The sequence below is a fragment of the Microcaecilia unicolor genome, chromosome 11, assembly GCF_901765095.1.
Source record: "Microcaecilia unicolor chromosome 11, aMicUni1.1, whole genome shotgun sequence".
NCBI lineage: Eukaryota > Metazoa > Chordata > Amphibia > Gymnophiona > Siphonopidae > Microcaecilia > Microcaecilia unicolor.
In genome coordinates this window covers 93,531,480-93,552,871 of record NC_044041.1, presented here as the reverse complement: position 1 = coordinate 93,552,871, position 21,392 = coordinate 93,531,480, and the positions used below count along the sequence as shown (strand labels likewise).

Below are 21,392 nucleotides of genomic sequence, written 5' to 3'. Positions count from 1 at the left end.
TTAGGCACAAGCATGTATTCCAGCCACAGAGCTGGAGTAAATGCACGCACTTAAATTCCAGATATGTATTTCACTTATAGTATTCTCTGAGGTCCATGCTTAAGTGTGAGCTCCACCTGCAAACTATACGCTATCAAAGATATGGGTGGAGTTACAAAACAGTGGCGTAGTTAGGTGGGGCCGTGGAGGCCTGCGTCCCTGGTTGGCTTGCGGGGGGGGGGGAGTCCCCAACCTCCGCCAGCTGAAAACTTCGTCCAGTGCTGGTCTGCGGCAGCAATTGCCTGCCCTGCTCTCTCTTCCTCTCACGTTGGGCACGCTCCTTTTAGTGAAATTGAACATTAAACTTCTTTACAATGCACACAGATTTGAACACGTTACACCTCATCTTGCCTCTGAACATTGGCTTCCTTTATCAGCACGTATATAGTTCAAAATTCTAACTCTCATATTCAAGTCAAAGCTTTTCTCTGCTCCTTCCTATCTCTTTAATCTCACACCTTTACACTTCCTTCACTCAGCAGACCACAACCCACTCACCCTCCCCTTTCCTTCACAGATCTGTTTAACAACTACCCTTGACACAGCTTTCAGCTATCTTGGTCCTAAACTATGGAATAACCTCCCTTCCAGTATTCATAATCTATCCTCTCTCCCGACCTTTAAACGAACCCTGAAGATCTATCTGTTTTCCTTGATCTTTCCCTCTTCCTCATGATACCATTTTTTAAACTCTGTTTTTATTGTACATGTCCCCCTGGATTCTATATCTGGCAACTAAAAATCCGCGTGGAAACCGAAGCATATTCTATAACAATGCGCATAACTTAATTGGTTAACTAGCTAATCAGCGCTGTTAATTGGATGATAAGCAATTATCAGCACTAATTGGCATTAATTGAGATTTACATGAACAATTCTCTAAGTGTATTCTATAATGTGGTGCGCCTAAATTCTAAGTCACATAGTTGAAAAGGGGACATGGCCAAGGCGGGGTGTGGGTATTTCTAAAATCTATGTGCAGTATTATAGAATGCACCTGATCGGTGCCTAATTTAGGCATTGGGATTTACACCAAGTAAAACGAAGCCTAAATGAACGCGACCAAATTTGGTCATGTGGTGAGCGCTCAACGTATTCTATATACTGTGTGGAAATTTAAGCCTTTTCTATAACATGTAGGCGTACTTTGCAGAATACACCTAGGCGTATTTTTTTTACCACATGGATTTTTCAGGCGCCATATATAGAATCTGACCCTTTATGTGTAACGTTAATTGCTTTTTATTTTTCTTTGTAAAGTAGATTTTCTATTTTGTAAACCGCTTTACGTCTTTTTGTTAGGCCACAGTGATATCTCAAATATATAAATAAATAAGTGCCTGTATATAATATGTAAACCGCATTAAGTGTAACCACAGAACAGTGGTATATTGCATCCCATCCCCTTTCTCTTTCCCATGCTGATGGCATAGTCAGTACTATAGAAAAAGTTACATTAACCATTTGGGCAACCAAGCAGTGCCCAAGGCAATGGGGGACCCAGTACTTCCCTCCCACGTGCCCAACATCTCTCTCTCTCCTCCATCCCCAGGACCAGGACACCCCCTTCCATGCTGCCATCTCCGAACCCCCACCATCACCACCACCACCTGGAGTGAGAAAAGAGCTTCCAATCCAAGTGCTGAGATGGGGAAGGAGAAGCCAAGTCCGCACTTATCCTGAGGCCTGGTCCGCTGACACTGGAACTTCTCTCTGCCGTGACCTGCTGCTTCTGACATAGGGGCCGCGGCACTGGGAGGTTCTAGTGTTAGCGTATCAGGCCTCAGTATAGTAAGTGTGGACTCGGCATCTCCTTCCCATTCTTACTGCTTGGGTTCTGACACGGATGGGATGGGGGCCCCCAATGATTCTTATTACCTGGGGACCCAGGTCACTGTTAGTTTGCCCCTGTAACCACATAATTACATTCATAAATATAGAATAGTACCATTATGTGCATAAATTAATTGCTTAATTGGCTCTTTCTTGGCGCTAACTGTCCTTAATTAGCACTAATTGGCAGTAGTTTGCAGTCACACGCGTGAGTTATGACTCTTTTCTATAGTGTGTGTGTGTAAAGGGGGGGTGGATTCTATAAATGATGCTCAAAATGGCTGCGGAAAAAAATCAGCAGAAAGCGCTATTCTATAAACGATGAACACTCTTTATAGAATTGTGCTTAGCGTCGATTCCCAGGCTTAACTTTAGGTACTAGACTTACGCCTGCTGAAACCTGGTGTAAATGTTGGTGCCCAAGCTAGGCGTGCTGAGGCTGTATTCTAAAACTTTTTTGGCCTGCCCCAGCCATATCGCCTTTTGAGTTACACGCCATGCCTTATAGAATAGCGTATCCAGATGCACGCACAAATCTTAGTGAGTGCCAATTAACATCAATAACTGGTTTTGGCACTCAGTTATTGGTAAGAGCTCGTTAACCAATTCATTTGCACACACATCTCAGCAGCAAGCCCATATATAGAATTTGCCCAGAGTGCATTGCATTATATTTTATATCTTTCTTATTTATATTATTATACAGCCAAAACTGAAACAATAAAGCAATCTGTAATATTTAGTCAAACCAAAATTTTCTTTACATAATTGAAATTATTAAAATACATCGTCCTAAATAATAAGCAATATAAGTCCAAGAAAAAAAAGAAGATAATAATGTAATATAGTTATTACTACATTATTAGTAATTAATTAAACCCAGGAGTCTCTGCTGATCTATTGGTTCCCCCAATCTTTCTTACAGTGTGCACCTGTTAATTAAACATTTACTTTCACATTCATTCCTTCTTTGGAAAGCAAAAACTCTTCTAATTGTTTAGGCTCAAAGAATTGGTAATTTTTTGACTGATACAGTATTCGACAAATACACGGAAATTTAAGTATAAAACTGGCCCCTTGAGCCAAAGTCCGCTGACGCATTTACAAAAAGTCTTAATGTCTCTTCTGTGTTTCCCTGGATAAATCCGGATATATTCTTATCTTGGAGCCCAAAAAAAGAGAATCTAAATGTCTGAAGAAAAGTCTAAGAACAACATCCCAATCTATTTCAAGGGCAAATGTTACTACAGCAGTAGTCCTTTGAGTAATTATTTCCAAAGATGATTCCAGTTCATACCGTCTCCTATACGGGGTTGTAAAGTCTCATTACCAATTTTTACATTATACTGAAGATATTGAACCCGCACTAAAGGAGGCAGTGAATCTTTAGACATCCCTGGAACCTCCACCATGTATTTTTTAACCATGTCCACTGATGAAATTAATGGAGACCTTGGAAAATTCGTAAATCTTAAATTACGTTTCCTAGATTGGTTTTCCAAATATTCCAATCTGCGCAATGTAAAATTTATTTCCTTAATTGAAACTAAAGACAGGCTGTCCAGTTTTTGTAAAATTTTCTCAAATTGTTTCATTTCAAAGTTCTGCTGTTTATTTATCTGCTCCTGAAATAGGAGTGTTTTGGTCAAAACCTTAATCTCCTCTGAATTTTTGGAAACCAACATTTGTAAGGAAGAATGAAGTGAAAATGTCAAGTCCCAGAGTGACTCCAATGTCACTACGGCAGGTTTAGTCTGTAACCCCAAAGTAACAGCTGGAGGAGAACCTGTAAGATCTGGTTCAAACTTTCAATTGTCTTTAAGGGAAACATGAATTATATTCACCTACCAGACCACTCTCCACCACTTCCTTTGGTATGGTTAGGTTCCCTTCCTGAATATTCTGCCCCTCCTCTGGAGACCGAATAGCAGGCCCCGCTTCCATACCTCCTCCTCTTGGCTGTGGGGGTGCCGCACGCTTGACGGGGCTTAAAGAAACCCCATCTACACTGCCGAAGTTGATGTATCGGCACCATAGTAGGAGAAGAAGCATGCCTAGGTCCCATTGTCTCCCCAAAGCGCTCCAGCGTCGGCTGCTGAGATGGGTGAGTTCCAGCAGGGGTTTAAGGGAGAATCCCTTACTTTCCCTCTCCTTTTCCCCATTCTCTCATGGGAAATTCAGGAGTCCTTCTCAGCGCCAACACAGAGCAGATCTGAGAGCATCTGGTGCAGAGACTCACTAAGACGCCATCTTGGACCCCCTGTGCATTACATTTTAGCATCTCACTTTAGGCGACCTTTCTTAAACTGATCCTTAAATATATCGCTTTTTATTAGGATGCCAATATAACATTAAATACATCATCGCTTCACACTATCGCTTCCTGAATCCTAGCTATGGAAAATAGAAGATAGATGATGGAACAATTCCTTTGCTCATCCAGTGCAATATAGTGTCTTCTCAGATAAAAGACAGTTTTTCAGATCAAAAAAAGCTTTTTAATATTTTTCATAGGTTGACAACTTCAAAATCAGATAATGCCGATATTCAGTCGTGTCCTGCTGATCAGTTAGCTTCTTATTTTTTAGAGAAAATTCATAAAATTAGGACTTCATACACTCCCTGATCTAGAATTAATTCAATCTCTTTTAATGCATCTGATTGCTATCCAGCTGATAGATTATAGTCTGATTTCCCTCTTGTAATGACTGATAAAGCTAAATCTCTGCTGAAAATACTTTCTAAATCTAATTGCCTACTGAATACATGTCTTGCTTATTTGATAGCTAATCCTCCAGTCTATAAATGAATAGCTTGTAGCTTTGGAGAATGACTTTTTACAGATGGGTATTTTTCTATCTTCATTATGAGGTATAATTTTAACACCAATTCTTAAGGGTGCACAGTTGGATGTTACGCAACCTGTTTTTGTTAAATATCTATATTTCTTTCTGCCATGATTTTTCTACTATTAGGTCTATGTTGGGTCTATAGTTTTTTTTTCATTCGCAGATGACATGTTTGTATTAATACCGATTAATGATGACATCTACTTTATCACATGTATTGTCATGTATAAATACAATTGAAAATCAGAGTTCTATACATGGGTTTAAATTAAATAAGGACAAAACTAAACTTCTTTGGTTTAGTAGACAAGAGAACACTATTGCTATAGATTTAGTGATTTTAAAGTTGGAAAAAGTATCAAAGATACTTGGTGTCTTTTTGGACACATTTTTATCAATGATACCTCAGGTTATAAGAACATAAGAATAGCCATACTGGGTCAGACCAATGGTCCATCTAGCTCAGTATCCTGTTTTCCAAACAGTGGCCAAACCAGGTCACAAGTACCTGGCAGAACCCAAATCATGGCAACATTTCATACTATAAATCCCAGGGCATTCAGTTGCTTCCCCATGTCTATCTCAATAGGAGACTATGGACTTTTCCTCCAGGAATTTGTCCTTTTTAAACCCAGATACGCTAACTGCCATTACTACATCCTCCAGCAAAGAGTTCCAGAGCTTAACTATTCGTTGAGTGAAAAAATATTTCCTCTTATTTGTTTTAAAAGTATTTCAATGTAACTTCCCTGAGTGTCCCCTAGTCTTTGTACTTTTGGAAAGAGTAAAAAATTGATTTACTTCTATTCATTCTACACCACTCAGGATTTTGTAGACCTCAGTCATATCTCCCCTTATCCATCTCTTTTCCAGGCTGAAGGGCACTAACCTCTTTAGCCTTTCCTCATACGAGAGAAGTTCCATCCCCTATATCATTTTGGTCACTCTTCTTTGAACCTTTTCTAATTCTGCTATATCTTTTTTGAGATATGGCGACTAGAATTGAACACAATACTCAAGGTGAGGATGCACCATGGAGCAATACAAAGGCATTATAGTATTTTTTGTTTTATTCACCATCCCTTTCCTGATAATTCCTAGCATCCTGTTTGCTTTTTTGGCCGCCGTATTATCTACAACGACACTTAGATTTTTTTTCTTGAGTGCTGACCCCCAAGGTAGACCCTTGCATCAGGAAACTATGATTCGGATGATTCTTTCCAATGGGCATCACCTTACATTTGTCCACATTAAATTTCATCTGCCATTTGGATGCCCAGTCTTTTTCCTAAGGTCTTCCTGCAATGTTTCACAGTCCGCATGTGTTTTAACAACCTTGAATAGTTTTGTATCATCTGCAAATTTAATCACCTCACTCGTTGTTCCAATTTCCATATCATTTATAAATATGTTAAATAGCACCGGTCCCAGTACAGATCCCTGCGGCACTCCATTGTTCACCCTCCTCTATTGAGAGAAATGACCATTTAACCCTACCCTCTGTTTTCTGTCCAATAACCAATTCCTACTCCACACCAGAACCTTGCCTCCTATCCCATGACTTTAATTTTCTTAGTTTCTCATGAGGAACTTTATCAAAAGCTTTCTGAAAATGTAGATACACTACATCAATTGACTCACCTTTAGCCACATGTTTATTCACACCTTCAAAGAAATGAAGCAAATTGGTGAGGCAAGACTTCCCTTGGCTGAATTCATGCTGACTCTGTTCCATTAAACCATGTAACATAGTAATATAGTAGATGACGGCAGAAAAAGACCTGCACAGGCCATCCAGTCTGCCCAACAAGATAACTCATATGTGCTACTTTTTGTGTATACCTTACCTTGATTTGTATCTGTCTTTTTCAGGGCACAGACCTTATAAGTCTGCCCAGCACTAGCCCCGCCTCCCAACCACCAGCACCTTGATTTGTATCTGTCATTTTCAGGGCACAGACCGTATAAGTCTACCCAGCACTAGCCCCGTCTCCCAACCACCAGCCCCTTGATTTGTATCTCTCTTTTTCAGGGCACAGACCGTATAAGTCTGCCCAGCACTAACCCCACCTCCCAACCACCAGCCTCGCCTCTGCCATCCATTCTCCGCTAAGCTCCTGAGGATCCCTTCCTCCGAACAGGATTCCTTTATGTTTATCCCACGCATGTTTGAATTCCATTATCGTTTTCATTTGAATCATGGCTTTCCTGGCTCTTAGTCTGCTCTGTCTAAGTGTTCTGTAATTTTATTCTTTACTAGTAAAAAAGGCCCGTTTCAGAAAGCAATGAAACGGGCGCTAGCAAGGTTTTGAGTGATCAGCATGATCGCCGGTATGTGAGCCCTGCTCCCCGCCCCCATGTGCTGCAGCGCGCGTGCCTACCTGCACCATGATGGGCAGTCACAGCGAGTCCTTGGCGATGCTGTGCCCACATTTCTTGCACGAACCTCGGCCACTCTTGGCGTACTCGGCCCGGTAGAGCTTCTTGCCTGCCTGACAGTCCTCCATGGTAACGGCTGCAGGAGACAGCGGAGCAGGAGAGGAGGACGCAGACCATTGCCCCTCGCTGGTGCAGAGCCGCCTTCACCGCTGCAGGCTGCTGAGCAACGGGTTGGCAAGGCGATGCCATTCGTTCAGTGTCAGTGCTCCGTCCTCGACGTCATCACGTTGTGACGAGAGGGCGGGGCAGACACTAAACCGGATATCTATGCCACCTCAAGTTTCCGGCTGAGGCTTCATTAGAACATTGGAGGTGCGTTTTATATATATAGAGATAATAGTTTCCACTATTTTGCCCAGCACTGACATTAGGCTTACCAGTCTATAATTTCCTGGATCACCCCTAGAACCCTTTTCAAAAATCGGCATCACATTGGCCACCCTCCAATCTTCAGGTACTATGGATGATTTTAACGACAGGTTAAATATTACTAACAGCAGATCAGCAATTTCATGCTTGAGTACCCTTGGTTGTATGCTATCCAGTCCAGGTGATTTACTATTCTTTAATTTGTCAAATTGGCTCAGTACATCTTCCAGATTCACCGAGATTTCTTTCAGTTCCTCTGCATCATCACCCTTGAAATCCATTTCCGGTACAGGCAGATCTCTTACATCTTCTCCTGTAAAGACATAAGCAAAGAATTCATTGTTTCCCCACTATGGCCTTGTCCTCTCTGAGTGCCCCTTTTGCTCCTTTGTGATCTAATGGTCCCACGGATTCCCTCACAGGCTTTCTGCTTCTGATGTACCTGAAAAAGTTATTACTGTGAGTTTTAGCCTCTGTGGCAAGTTTCTCTTCATATTCTCTTTTAGTCTTCTTTATTAATGTTTTGCATCTGACTTGCCAGTACTTATGTTGATTCTTATTTTCTTCATTTGGATCCTTTTTCCATTCTTTGAAGGACAATCTTTTGGCTGTAATGACCTCTTTTCCTTCACTTTTTTCACTATGCTGGCTGACGTTTTCTCTTCTTTCCACCTTTGCAAATATGTGGAATGCATCTGGACTGGGCTTCCAAGATGGTATTTTTGAATAATGTCCATGCCTGATTTAGTGTCCTAACCTTAGCAGCCGATCCTTTTAGTTTCTTTTTAACCATTTTCCTCATTTTACTATAGTCACCCTTTCAAAAATTAAATGCAGCTACAGTAGATTTCCTTTGTGGGTTCATCCCATATAGTAGCTCAAACTTGATCGTGTTATGATCACTGTTCCCAGGGGACCCAACACTACCACCTCTCGCACTATGCCCTGCACGCCACCAAGGACATTTCCAAAATGGCTCCCCCTCTCGTTGGTTCCTGGACCAGTTGCTCCAAGAAGCAGTCGTTTATTACATCTAGAAATTTTATCTCCCTGGCATTCCCTGATGTAACATTTATCCAGTCAATATCAGGGTAATTGAAATCACCCATTAATATAGTGTTGCCCAATTTGCCAGCTTTCCTAATGTCTGTAAACATTTCTTCATCTGTCTGTTCGTTCTGTCCCGGCGGACGGTGGTACAGCCCTACAAGAACACTCCTTCCCTTCACAGATGGAATGTCTATCCATAATGATTCCACACTGCTATCTGTGACGTGGAATGTTTATTTTATTTGACTCAATTTCCTATTTAAGGTTAATGCCATAACTGGGCCATATATTTTTAAATTGCATCATCTTAGGTATATTCATACATTATTAACACAAAAGCATTTTTCTGTGTTGGCTCAGTCTGTTGTTCTATCTTTTTTAGATTATTGTTATGGCATATAGGGCCTTATTCTATAAAGGTTATGCTCCTAAATTTTTGCTCCTAATTTAGGGCCTATTATGCTCATAGATTTAGCATGCATTTAGGAGTATAAATTATGCTCCTAAATTTATGAGCATAAATTTAAGAGTGTAAATTTATGAGCATACCCTTCATAGAATAAGTCCCATATTGTCTTCTATCTGATCAGTTAATTTCAAAATTACAGCTTTTACAAAATATTGCAGCTAAGATGGTGTTTAAAAAGAAAAGATTTGACCATGCTACCGCTTGTTTGGTTAAGCTGCACTGGCTTTTTGTGGATGCTCAAGTTTCATTTGAATTGGCCAGTCGGGTCTCCAAAATGTTCAGTGGTTCTTGTCCAGAATATTGGGCCAATCTTTTTTCTTTTCCTTTAGACCCTGCTTTCTCTAGAGCAGGTGATTATCATCATCTTTATTTTCCATCATTTACTGGTGTAAAATATTTAAAAAAATCTTTACAAACATCTTTTCTGTATCAAGCTGTTCAAACTTAGAATTCTTTACCTATTTCATTGAGAACATTTCCCACTTACTTTTCCTTTCGGAAGAGTTTGAAGACTTTTCTGCTTCAGAAATCCTGTTTGTAATGTTTAGGTTATTTTTATATTTGTACTTGGAATCCACTTTGAACCAAATTTTGGGCGTTGGCAGAATAGAAGTACTATATCATATCATATATTATAGTATTAACGTCTTATGTTAGAAGAGATATTGAACACTTACAGAAAGTCAACCATCAATAACTAGTGGAAATGCACACCTTTTGTGTGACAATATAGGGTGTGTGTGCGTGTGTGTATACATGTGTATATCTGTTTTTGTTTGTGTATTTATGCCTATGATGTGGACACAGGCAGGCGAATGGAACCTCATCAATACGCACGATCACTTGGGCAAAACATGCCAAAAATGGGAGAGAAAAATTATGCTATTTTATCAGCAAGACAAAGGTATTTATTGATTTTATTCATACACAATGGAATACGCCTAGAATGCAGTCAGTGATGCTGCAGGATTTCCAACTAACATTGCACTACATAATTACCAAAGTATAAATTTGGAATCCTGACAGCTTTATTCCCACATGGAAAGAACAAAACATACTGGGTTTCAAACTGGTTTTTGATCATCTGCAGCGGGCAGCAGAGGTCACAGCTGGCTGAGAAAACGTCCGGGGAGCGATAGAGCTTTTCCATTTCAATGTGGTGGTTTTAAAATGGTGTATTGAACCCTCACTGAATTATCTGCCTCTGGCATGATCTAAACCTCTATTACATTCAAACATATTAGGGTCCAGTGCAATATCTGTTGACTGAGGCTTAGGCTGAGCACTGGCTACCTACTTCATCAAGGACCCCTTTTAAAATTCTAACCATAGCTCATAAAATTCACTACAAGCATATGTCTATTTATTTTTATTTAGGAATCTGATACCATATTCCCCCTTGAGAACACTTTGATCTGCTCAATAAAATCTCCTAGTTATACCATCCTTTAGGCATACTAGAAGCAATACCATCCATCATGCCTTATTTAGCCTAACAGGACCCACACTAGAACTATTCCTTCTTTATATCACAGACTTGATATCTCTTTCCACTGGTTTAAAGATGGCTTAAGACATATTTGTTTCAGACTTATACCCAAGGCAGGAACCTGGGATGCAGAGGCTACCTCAAGACCTGGACTCTATACCTAATTTTCTCTCTCATCAATTATGTAACTTTGATTCCTAAGCCATCCCTTTTTTCTTTCCCATTTATTTTCCTATAAATGCTGACGTGACAGTATTCCAATTGGCAGTATATCAAAGCTGAAATACATGAGAGCCATCTGTATTTAAGAATGCTATTTTTACAATAAAGAAAATAATAAATTGAACATAGACATAATAAGGGCACCTATGTGGAAAATTGAAAAGGGAGGCTCTGTACCTTCTATGAAATAGCCAGCCAGAACTATCCTCAATAGCACACACATTCTTCATACAAAATATTACACCTGCTCCGAGGCAGGTGTCAATGTGGGCGTGTACTCGAGGCCCTGTTTTCTAAGGTGCGCTAGCGTTTTTAGCTTGTGCTAAACACTAGATATGCCCATATATTTCTATGGGTATCTCTACCATTGGCGCACTCTAAAAACACTAGTACGCCTATAGCGTGGCTTAGTAAACAGGGTCCTAGGTATGTATTTTAAAAAATACACATAAGCATGACAAATCTGTCCCCAGGAACACCTTTTCCATGTGTACAACAGGTTTTACAGTGAGGGAAAGTGTCATAAAAATACCCAAATGGAGGTTGTTTTATTCACCTATTTGACTGAGTCAGGCACACAAGTGGAGTGATGTCATTCGACATCCTCGCAATGGATCTGCTCGCCCAGAGCTCAGAACTTAGTGTAAGGTTCTGAGCATGCATGGCTATTTCCTGAGCACAGTGATCTTCTCAGCTCCTCAGTTTTGTTTCTTCTGCTGTGCCAAATGGATGTGTGACAAAGGTTTCTCAACCAATTACATTTTTTTCTATTATTTTTAGAACTGCATTTTAATTACAGTTAACTCTGTGATTAATGCATTAATCATTACTCACAATTAAAATATTAGTCACATTGCAGAGTCTCCTATCTCCTCGAAACATCTCTTCTGCCATCTTTCACTTTGGAGAAGGCCATAGGCAGCTTGTGTAGCACGCTGCCTCTTCTGGGGACCACCTTTAAGGTAGACTGGTGGTGGTGGTGGGGAGATTGAGGGAGGATGCTGAACCCAGGTGGGAGGAGGGGAGTGAGCTGCCGACCCTTCCAGCAGAACTGGAAACAGGCAATGATGTCAGTGAGGGCGGGACATGGGCACGCGGCGGATGGAAGTCTGTAGGGCTGGCTCAAGTAGCGAGAATGAATCACTGTAAAGATATTTGGGGGGAGGGAAGGGATGGAAGGGCCCATCCAAAATACTGAGTCTGGCTATGCCTCTGGTCAACACCATGCTTTTCTTTCTAGCTGCATATTCGTATAGCAACTGTCACTTACAGCAGATGTTTATATTCCCTTATACTAAAGCTATTGCTTCTCTTGCATTTCATTCCATTTCTTTCCTTTAGGTTCTACAGAAACTTGGGGGGGTGTCCTGACAAGCCCATCTTTATCTTTTCATTTTTAGCACATTTTTTTCTCAGTATTTTTCTAAGCTTGTTTATCAGTTTTAGCATCAACTACAAACCATGTCGTAGCTAATGCTCATTAGAAATCAGGTCTTTGGGATTTTACGGATTGTTTCAAAAAGCATTAAAATCTTTTTTTTATTTTGGAAAATTTTGGATTCATAATGTGATACTGAGGCCAATGTTCAGACCGCGGGAGGTAGCTGGGCTGCCTCCTGCAGTCAACGCTGAGTCTGGATATTCAATGCCAGGCCATTTCCGGTGACTGGCATTGAATATTCGGTTTATTTTTGGCCAGTTCCAACTTAACTGGCCAAGCCAATATTCAGCGCTGGCCGGTTAAGTTGGAACCGGACAAAGATATACTTACTCTTCAGAGGTGTAGCTAGGTGAGTCGCCAGGGGAGCTGCTTATAGAGTATGCTTAGGTGGAAATGTTTTCCATGCAGATTTTTTAGACGCCATCAGGGCCGCCGAGAGGGGGGGGGACAGGGGGGGACAAAATTCCCAGGGCCCGGGCCTCCAAGAGGGGCCTGGCGCCGCAGTCCCACCCGTCACCGCCACTGGGCCCCTTCCACCCGAACCCCCACCAGCAGAAGTGCTGTCTTCTGACTCGCCGGAGTCAGAAGACAGCACTTCTGTTGGCGGGGGTTCGAGTGGAAGGGACCCGGCCCGGTGGTGAAGGCGGGTAGGACTGTGGCGCCGGGCCTCCCTCAGGGGGGGCGGCGACAACCTGGGGGGGTGGCAGTGGGGGCCGGGCCAGGGGCCCGGGGGCAGCCTTGTCCCGGGCCTGGCCCAGTCTCTCGGCAGCCCTGGACGCCATATATAGAATCATCCAACCCCCTTTACGGCTAATGCTTGATAGAAATGGCAAGTAATGCAATGTAAAAAAAACACCTTATACACTTTCATTACATCCAGTGATGTAGCTACATGGGGCCCTGGGCCGCCCCAAATTTGCTCTGGGCCCCTGGTTTGGCTGGTGGGGATCCCCAACTCCCGCCAGCTGAAGCCTTCGTCCAGTGCTGGTCTCCGGCACTGCTGCATTGCCTGCCTTGCTCTCTGTTCCCCTCATGGTGCGGCACGCTCCATTTAGTGAAACTGAGCATGCCGGATGTGAGGGGAAGAGAGAGAAGGGTATTATTATTATTATTATTATTATTTGTTGCGTTTGTATCCCACATTTCCCCACCTCTTTGCAGGCTCAATGTGGCTTAAATTATGCTGTAATGGCGATCGCCATTACCGGAATAAGAAATACAGAGTGGTATTGCATTAAAGTTCATAAGTGACAGAGTATTTTAAGCAGTCAGGTATAGAGTGTTCATTTCCGGAATGAGAAATACAGCGGTATTGCGTTAAAGTTCATTAGTGACAGAGTAAATTAAGCAATCAAGTATAGAGGGTTCAGTTTTGTCCAGTTCTGGTATAAGTTTCGTTGTCTGGTATTTAGGATGGATCATTGTGGTATGCCTTTTTCAACAGATTGGATTTTAGTGATTTTCGGAAGTTTGTTAGGTCGTGCATTGTTTTTATGACGTTTGGTAGTACATTCCATAGTTGCTCTTTGAGCAGGGACTGTCGTTCTATGTTAAATTGTACAGCGCTGCGTAACCCTAGTAGCGCTTTAGAAATGTTAAGTAGTAGTAGTAGTATGTAGGAGAAGTTGCTTATGTAGGAGAAGCTGGATGCATATGTTGATTTATATTTTAGTCCTTTGCAGCTAGGGTAGTGGAGATTCAGGAATGTGCGTGCTGACCTTTTTGTGTTCCTGGTTGGTAGATCTGTGAGGTCTGTCATGTAGACTGGGGCCTCGCTGTGAATAATTTTATGAACCAGGGTGCAAAATTTGAACGCAATACGTTCTTTAAGTGGAAGCAAATATGGCGGTGCCGGAGATCAGCACTGGACAAAGGCATCAGCTGGCGGGGATTGGGGAGCGGCAGGGTGGCGGGGGGGGGGGGGGGGGGGGCATGGCGGTGGACCAAAATGTCCCATCCCCCCCCCACCCACTTTGGGCTCTGGCCTCCTCCCACCTCGAGGTCTGGTTATGCCCCTGATTACAGCCCTGATTCTAACAGCCTTTCAGCATGGTGGTGCATGATCTGATCAATGGCTATCCTCCAATTCTTTCTACTCATAAAGCTTTCCTTATATTATCATCAAGTTTAACTACAATCCTGCTTTCATTTTTTTATTAATTCCTTCTTTAAGCAGTTGACTCCAAGTCATCTGATAGAGCTCCATTTTTAATTTCCCTCATTGGAATGTAAATATTTTTCTATCCAAATGAGGATTAAAATGTGTCCTTTTCCGCTTCAGCAGATGGAATCCGTGTTTGATACGCTGACTATCTTATTTACATAGAGAACTCAGCTGCTAAGCAATGATCGCAATACCTGTTCATGACTCACAGGCCAGAAATGCTGTTACTAACAGACTCCATTTTATTTATATTTCATTAATTGTATTTATTTAATACTCGGCCCACATTTTTAATGGATGAGGACTGACAGAGAAGCATGGAGGAAAAAAGGAAAAAGCATGTGATAACCCCCAGACTTGGACAGAACAAGGTGTGTAGACAGTTGAAGACTGGGCTAAGTGGCTCAAAAGTGGAACCAGTCAGTGCTTTAGTAGCTGTCTCGGTTAAGCAAAAAGACGGATGTCGTACAGAGACGTCTACAGTCTGTACGTACGCATTTATAACCTAATTCTGCAAAAGAATCCAAAATGTAGCAGCTTTCAGGTGTTGTAACTGTGTGACTCTGACGCAACCCACCCTGTAATGGGATGGCTATATTCAGTAGTGTGCTGGAAAAATTTTTAACAACAGGTTCTCTCCGGGCATAGCCTGCCATGCAATTTGGGGTGGGGAGGGGCGGGGGGCCCGGGGTGGACTGGGGGAGCAACACATTCCTCTCTCTCCTCCCCCTTATGCGGGCACGCTAGGCATAACTTTGCTGGCAGGGATGCCAACCATCTTTCTTTTTTGATCTAGGCACAGGAAAAAAAATATTTAAATGCTCCCAGGTTTCAACCTAATTCATGTTTAATGTGGGATATAAATAAGTAAATAAATAGATAGGAACGCCGAATGTTGAGCACCTGATTCTCATAGCATGATGTCTGTTTTAGTGGCCCTTTACCAGGAGAAAAAAATCTCTGGACAATTACAACACATGCTACAGTGTCCCTATAACCAGACCGCCCGCCAGCCTGTCCGTTTGTCCAGAAATCCGGACAAATGGGCAGATTGCTAGCCTACCCTCCCCTTACTACTGCCCTGGTGGTCTAGTGACCTCTTCCGCCTTCGGGGCAGGAAAGTTGTGACCTCGCGAGACTTCAACTCTCGGTGGCCATTTTGAATCGGCACCGAGATCACGAACAGGAAGGATGTATGCAGGGCAGCGCTCCGGGCAGGAAAGAGGGGGCTGTTTCCTGCCCCGAAGAGGTCATTAGACCACCAGGGCAGTAGTAAGGTAAGGGGAGGGGGGTGATGGGGAGGGGGAGTGATGGGGTGTGTGACGGGGGGGGGGATGTGACAGGGGGCGGAGCAAGGGCATGAAAGGGGGTGGGGTGGGGTGTGAAAGGGGGCAGGGCATGTGTCCTCCTTTTGGGGGGACAAAATACGGTAACCCTAACCAGGAGGAGACCTGAGTCACCCCAGCCCAAATTTTGGGAGCCGGTTGTTAAAAGTTTAACAACCGGCTCCCAAAATTCTTTCAAAAATAACAAGTGGCTCTGGCAAGCTGGTGTGAGCTGGCTCCAGCACACCACTTCCTATATTGGCACATTGTTTTGTATGCTGACTTCACATAACATATGATTAAGGTATGCTGTGTCCAAATTGTTGAATAGTGGGGGTAACTAATGATACTGCAAATTACATATAACCCAATGCTGTTATAATGGTCATTTGTAATGATTAAAATTCAAATTGCCAATTAACCCTTAAGCTTGTCAATGCTCTTGTCAGGGCTCTTAACCAGGCCTTTAATGGTAGAAGTAACTAACTTGCTTGTCACACACACACAAAAACAGAATGAGTGACATCAGCTGCACATACTAGTCCAGTTTATACACTCCTACCCTGGCTTAGATAATATTCACCTTACTATCAAGCCTAGTTCCAATAATCATTTTTCACCAACAAACACTTTAGAAATACTTTGTAGAGTTACTGTTGGATCCGCCAGATACGCATGCTTCAACCGTTAGGCTAAATTATTTGAGCCAAGCATGAATAAGTGAATAAGGCTGAGCCTGTAATCATCACCGATCCTTTATCTATGTTTTCATTTTCTTTCCAGTGTATTATATATATCAAGTACTGAGCTTTACTTCTTAAATCCTTCATTATAGAGTGCAAATAAAATCATAGTAGGAGACACTTCGAACCACATGTATTCACGTTTTGCCGATGGCTGTCTCAAGGTCAGTCTCCATATAAGTTCTCATTCACTACGGTTTAATGAAGGATTTAAGAAGAAGTAAAGCTCAGTACTTGATATATATAATACAATGGGAAGAAAATGAAAAAATAGATAAAGGATCTATTGGACACTATATAACCTTCCTTTCTTCAACCCCCATAGTACCTGAAACACACATACCTTATTCTACCACAACATCACCTTGTATCTGTCTCCCTACCGGACTTGGCGAACGCCTCATGGTATTATGTAAGCCACACTGAGCCAGCAAATAGGTAGGAAAATGTGGGATACAAGTGTAATAATAATAATAGATTTTGGGTGAGAGTTCCAACATTTGGTTCCACTATAGGTGAAATCAGCAGAAAATACTAATTTATATACCACTAGTAAAAAAGGCCCATTTCCGTAACAAATGAAACGGGCGCTAGCATATGGTTTAGGTTATTATTTTTTTGTTTTTCCTGTTTGATATTAAGGGATATAAGTGTTTGTTCAGTTTTTTTTTTGGGGGGGGGGGGGGGTGGGGGTTTGAGGGACGTGGTGTGCTGTTGTGTATCGGGGGGGGGGGGGTTTGTGGAGTTGTTTTTTCAGAAATGTAAATGTGTGTCTTGGGGTTATCCTTTCCTGATTGTTGGATAAGTTTTTTTTTTCTTTGTTTTGCTGAAGAGCATTGTTGTTTTATATTTTTTGAAGGAAGAGGAGCATGTTATTTTGTGTCGGGTAAGGGAGGAAGAGAGAAGTGCTTTGCTTCTGGAAGGTTTTTTGGCATCCTGGATTAGTGAAATGATTTTCCCGAGGTGGAAGGGAGAGGAGCACGTTGTTGGGGCGTCGGGGGGGGGGGGGGAGTGAACCGGAACGTCTTCTGGAAGGTTTGTGGGCATCCTGGATTTTTTTGACGATTTCCCCGGGTGAGAAGGGAGAGGAGCACGTTGTTGGGGCATGGGGGAGGGGGGGAGTGAACCGGAACATCTTCTGGAAGGTTTGTGGGCATCCTGGATTTTTTTGACGATTTCCCCAGGTGAGAAGGGAGAGGAGCACGTTGTTGGGGAGGGGGGGAGTGAACGGGAACGTCTTGTGGAAGGTTTGTGGGCATCCTGGATTTTTTTGACGATTTCCCCGGGTGAGAAGGGAGAGGAGCACGTTGTTGGGGCGTGGGGGAGGGGTGCAGTGAACCGGAACGTCTTCTGCAAGGTTTGTGGGCATCCTGGATTTTTTTGACGATTTCCCCAGGTGAGAAAGGAGAGGAGCACGTTGTTGGGGCGTGGGGGGGGGGGGGAGTGAACGGGAACGTCTTGTGGAAGGTTTGTTGGCATCGTGGATTTGTGAAACAACTTGCCGGAGTCGGAAGGGAGAAGAGCACGTTGTTGGGGCGTCGGGGGGTGAACCGGAACATTTTGTCTTTTGCAGTCCGCTGGAGGGAAACGCTTGAAGGGGGGTGTGTCAGTGTGGGAATTGGGGGGGGGGGGTGCGTCGGTGTGGGGTTGGTTTTGCAGGTTTGCAGCCAGTCTCCAGTGATTCCGAGGCAGGGGAGGAGTAGGGAAACACTCCTCCCCCTGTGTCGGTCGCTGTTTGCTACTGGCTGTCTCATGGCTAATCATTCCAGCTGGGCGACAGGTTTCTGTTAGTGACAGCTTTTTGTGGGCGGCGACGTCCCTGATGGTGAGGGGCATGCTTTTGTTTTTCGGCTCCACCTAGTCCACGTGAATGGAATGCAAGTATTTCGCACATACCCACAGGTAGCGGTGGTCCTCTACTCTCCGTTCTGATCCGCTCTTCAATGCCCACAGTAGGAATATTGTGCTATCGTTCTAGCGTTGCTCCTCTGTTCTCTGTGCTGCACAATAATGTGGCGTTCTGCTGTTGAATACTCCTCCCTTCTTGCCTTGTACGTTCCTGTGATTGGTCCGCCTAACGTCGCATTGCATTGCCTGGTAACGGTTCACATTGTGTGTGGTATTTTCTGATCGGTCCTTCATGCCTCCTACGTGATTACCGTTGCCTGGCAATGTGAATGTTTTCTTCCATTGACGTTTGACGCGAGGGCGGGGCATAGGCTGGCTGGCTTCACCACCATGAATCCACGAACCCTTCAGGGAGTGATTGAGTGACTTCAGAACATTGTCTTCAGAACGTTGAGGGTGAGTTTTATTATAGTATATAGATGTTTTAAAAATTTGGTGGACAAAATATGCAAGGGTCCCTGGCTCCAAGGAAGGCTTTATGTGACTATATTTCTATTAAAAATTTGTTCATATAATCTGGAGCCAGTCCATGCAATATCTGCAATATAAAGGTACATAGCTTGATTGAGATCCTGGGCTTTAATGGGAAGCCAATGTAATCTAATTAATAAAGGACTGGCTTGCTCAAAACGGGGTACTTTAAAAATAAATCGAGCAGCTGTGTTTTGTACAGTTTGGAGTCTTTTTAGGACCTGCTTCTTACAACCCGAGTATACAGCGTTACAGTAATCCAACTGTGACAGAACTAGAGATTGAACCAGTAGGCTAAGGGTTCCAGATGTAAAGTAGGGCCTGATGCACTTAAGCTTCCAGAGAGTTGTGAATGATTTGGAAATGACCTGGGAGATGTGGAGGGGCATAATTGAGAGGGGCGCCCAAGTTTTGCTGAGGACGTTCTCGCAGGACGTCCCGGCGAAGGGGCGGGAAAACCCGTATTATCAAAACAAGATGGGCTTCCATCTTTTGTTTCGATAATACGGTCGGGGACACCCAAATCTCAACATTTAGGTCGACCTTAGAGATGGTCGTCCCCGATTTTCGGCGATAATGGAAACCAAGGACGCCCATCTCAGGAATGACCAAATCAAAGCCCTTTTGTGGTGGGAGGAGCCAGAATTCATAGTGCACTGGTCCCCCTGACATGCCAGGACACCAACCGGGCACCCTAGGGGGCACTGCAGTGGACTTCAAAAATTTCTCCCAGGTGCATAGCTCCATTACCTTGTGTGCTGAGCCCCCCCAACCCCCCCCCAAAACCCACTCCCCACATCTGTACACCACTACCATAGCCCTTATGGGTGAAAGGGGGCACCTACATGTGGGTACAGTGGGTTTCTGGTAGGTTTTGAAGGGCTCACATTTACCACCACAAGTGTAACAGGTAGGAGGGGATGGGCCTGGGTCCGCCTGCCTGAAGTGCACTGCAAGCACTAAAACTGCTCCAGGGACCTGCATACTGCTGTCACGGATCTGGGTATGATATTTGAGGCTGGCATAGAGGCTGGAAAAAATATTTACATTTTTTTTAGGGTGGGAGGGGGTTATTGACCACTGGGGGAATAAGGGGAGGTCATCCCCGATTCCCTCCGGTGGTCACCTGGTCATTTAGGGCACATTGTGCCTTGGTCGTAAGAAAAAAAGGACCAAGTAAAGTCGTCCAAGTGTTCATCAGGAACGCCCTTCTTTTTTCCATTATCGGTCGAGGATGCCCATGTGTTAGGCATGCCCCAGTCCCACCTTCACTACGCCTCTGACATGCCCCCGTGAACTTTGGTTGTCCCTGTGACGGAAAGCAGTTGAGGATGCCCAAAATCGGCTTTCGATTATGCCGATTTGTGTGACCCTGTGAGAAGGACGCCCATCTTGCGATTTGTGTTGAAAGATGAGCACCCTTCTCTTTCAAAAATAAGCCTGTTGTTCAAATGTGAGCTAATGCTACAAAACACTGCAATCAAGCTACTTAGCCATGCTATGAAATTTGACCATGCCTCACCTTTGTTTCAGAAATACCATTAGCTTCCTATTGAGCAGCGAATCATCCACAAGCTCTTAACTCTCACCTTTAAAGCTTTATGGATGGGTGTTTCACAATACTTATCTAATCTCATTATTCCATACTCTCCCAATGACTATCACTTGGTTTTGCCTCATCCTAAGCAACTGTTTTAGAATCTACCAGACATTATGCTTTTTATTTTGTACCTCTCTTTCATTGGAATTCTCTCTATTGTGATATCAGAGCTGAATTGTCCTTATAAAATTTAAACCAGCTATAAAGACCTAGCTTTTTCGCCAGGCATTCAACATTCCATAGGACTGTGTGCTGCTAATACCATTGTTCCCCCCAAATTATCCCAGCCCTACTCCCCATCTTATCCTCTCTTTTATCTTCATTATCCCTTCAACTCCATTATCCTTTCCTCTGCATTGATTGATTTAGATAGTGATGAATGCATGTTTATCCTTTCCTATCTCATTTTGTAGTTACTCTTTTTCTTTTTCACAAGATTGCCGTTATTGCTTTTATTGTACACCGCCTAGATCTACTGGTTAGTTAAGATGGTGTGTCAAATTTCTTTTAAATGAATGAATAAATATTAAGATGCTTGTTTTAGAAGCACCATTAACACTGGTTGTCCATAAACTGGCACTTAGACCTCTATCATGCATACAAGGAGGTTTGATAACAGGAGATGGCATGATGCCACAAGGCTGAAGTCGGTCTCCACCCACTCCATCCAAGGAGGTTTTAATTCTCTCCAATATAACTTCTGCCATCTTGGTACACCCAAAACAATAACATTGATAGGGCAACGAGCTCTGCCTATTGGCTTCAGCCCACATAATGGGCCAGATAGGCTCATTGTATCTCCTGTTATCAAACCTCCTTGCATGCATAGATGTCTAAATTCTGCTTTTACAAGTGATGGTTCTTCCATTGCTGCAGTAAGGTCCTTCAAGGTTATCATGGAGACAGCTTGACTCAGTCCTGGTACTGGTCTCTATTCGATTTATATTCCTACTTTTATTAGAGGAAATCATTTAATTACAT

At 43.0% G+C, this 21,392-nt stretch overlaps 1 long non-coding RNA gene across 1 annotated transcript; it reads right to left on the bottom strand.

Moving 5' to 3' along the window:
• Window positions 1-1,840: 1,840 nt before the first annotated feature.
• LOC115479601 lies at window positions 1,841-21,094 on the bottom strand. Its single transcript, XR_003943724.1, has 3 exons — window positions 21,013-21,094; window positions 15,442-15,445; window positions 1,841-1,852 (listed from the first exon to the last, which is right to left on the bottom strand). It is a non-coding gene; the product is annotated as an uncharacterized LOC115479601 (long non-coding RNA).
• Between the last annotated feature and the right edge of the window lie 298 nt (window positions 21,095-21,392).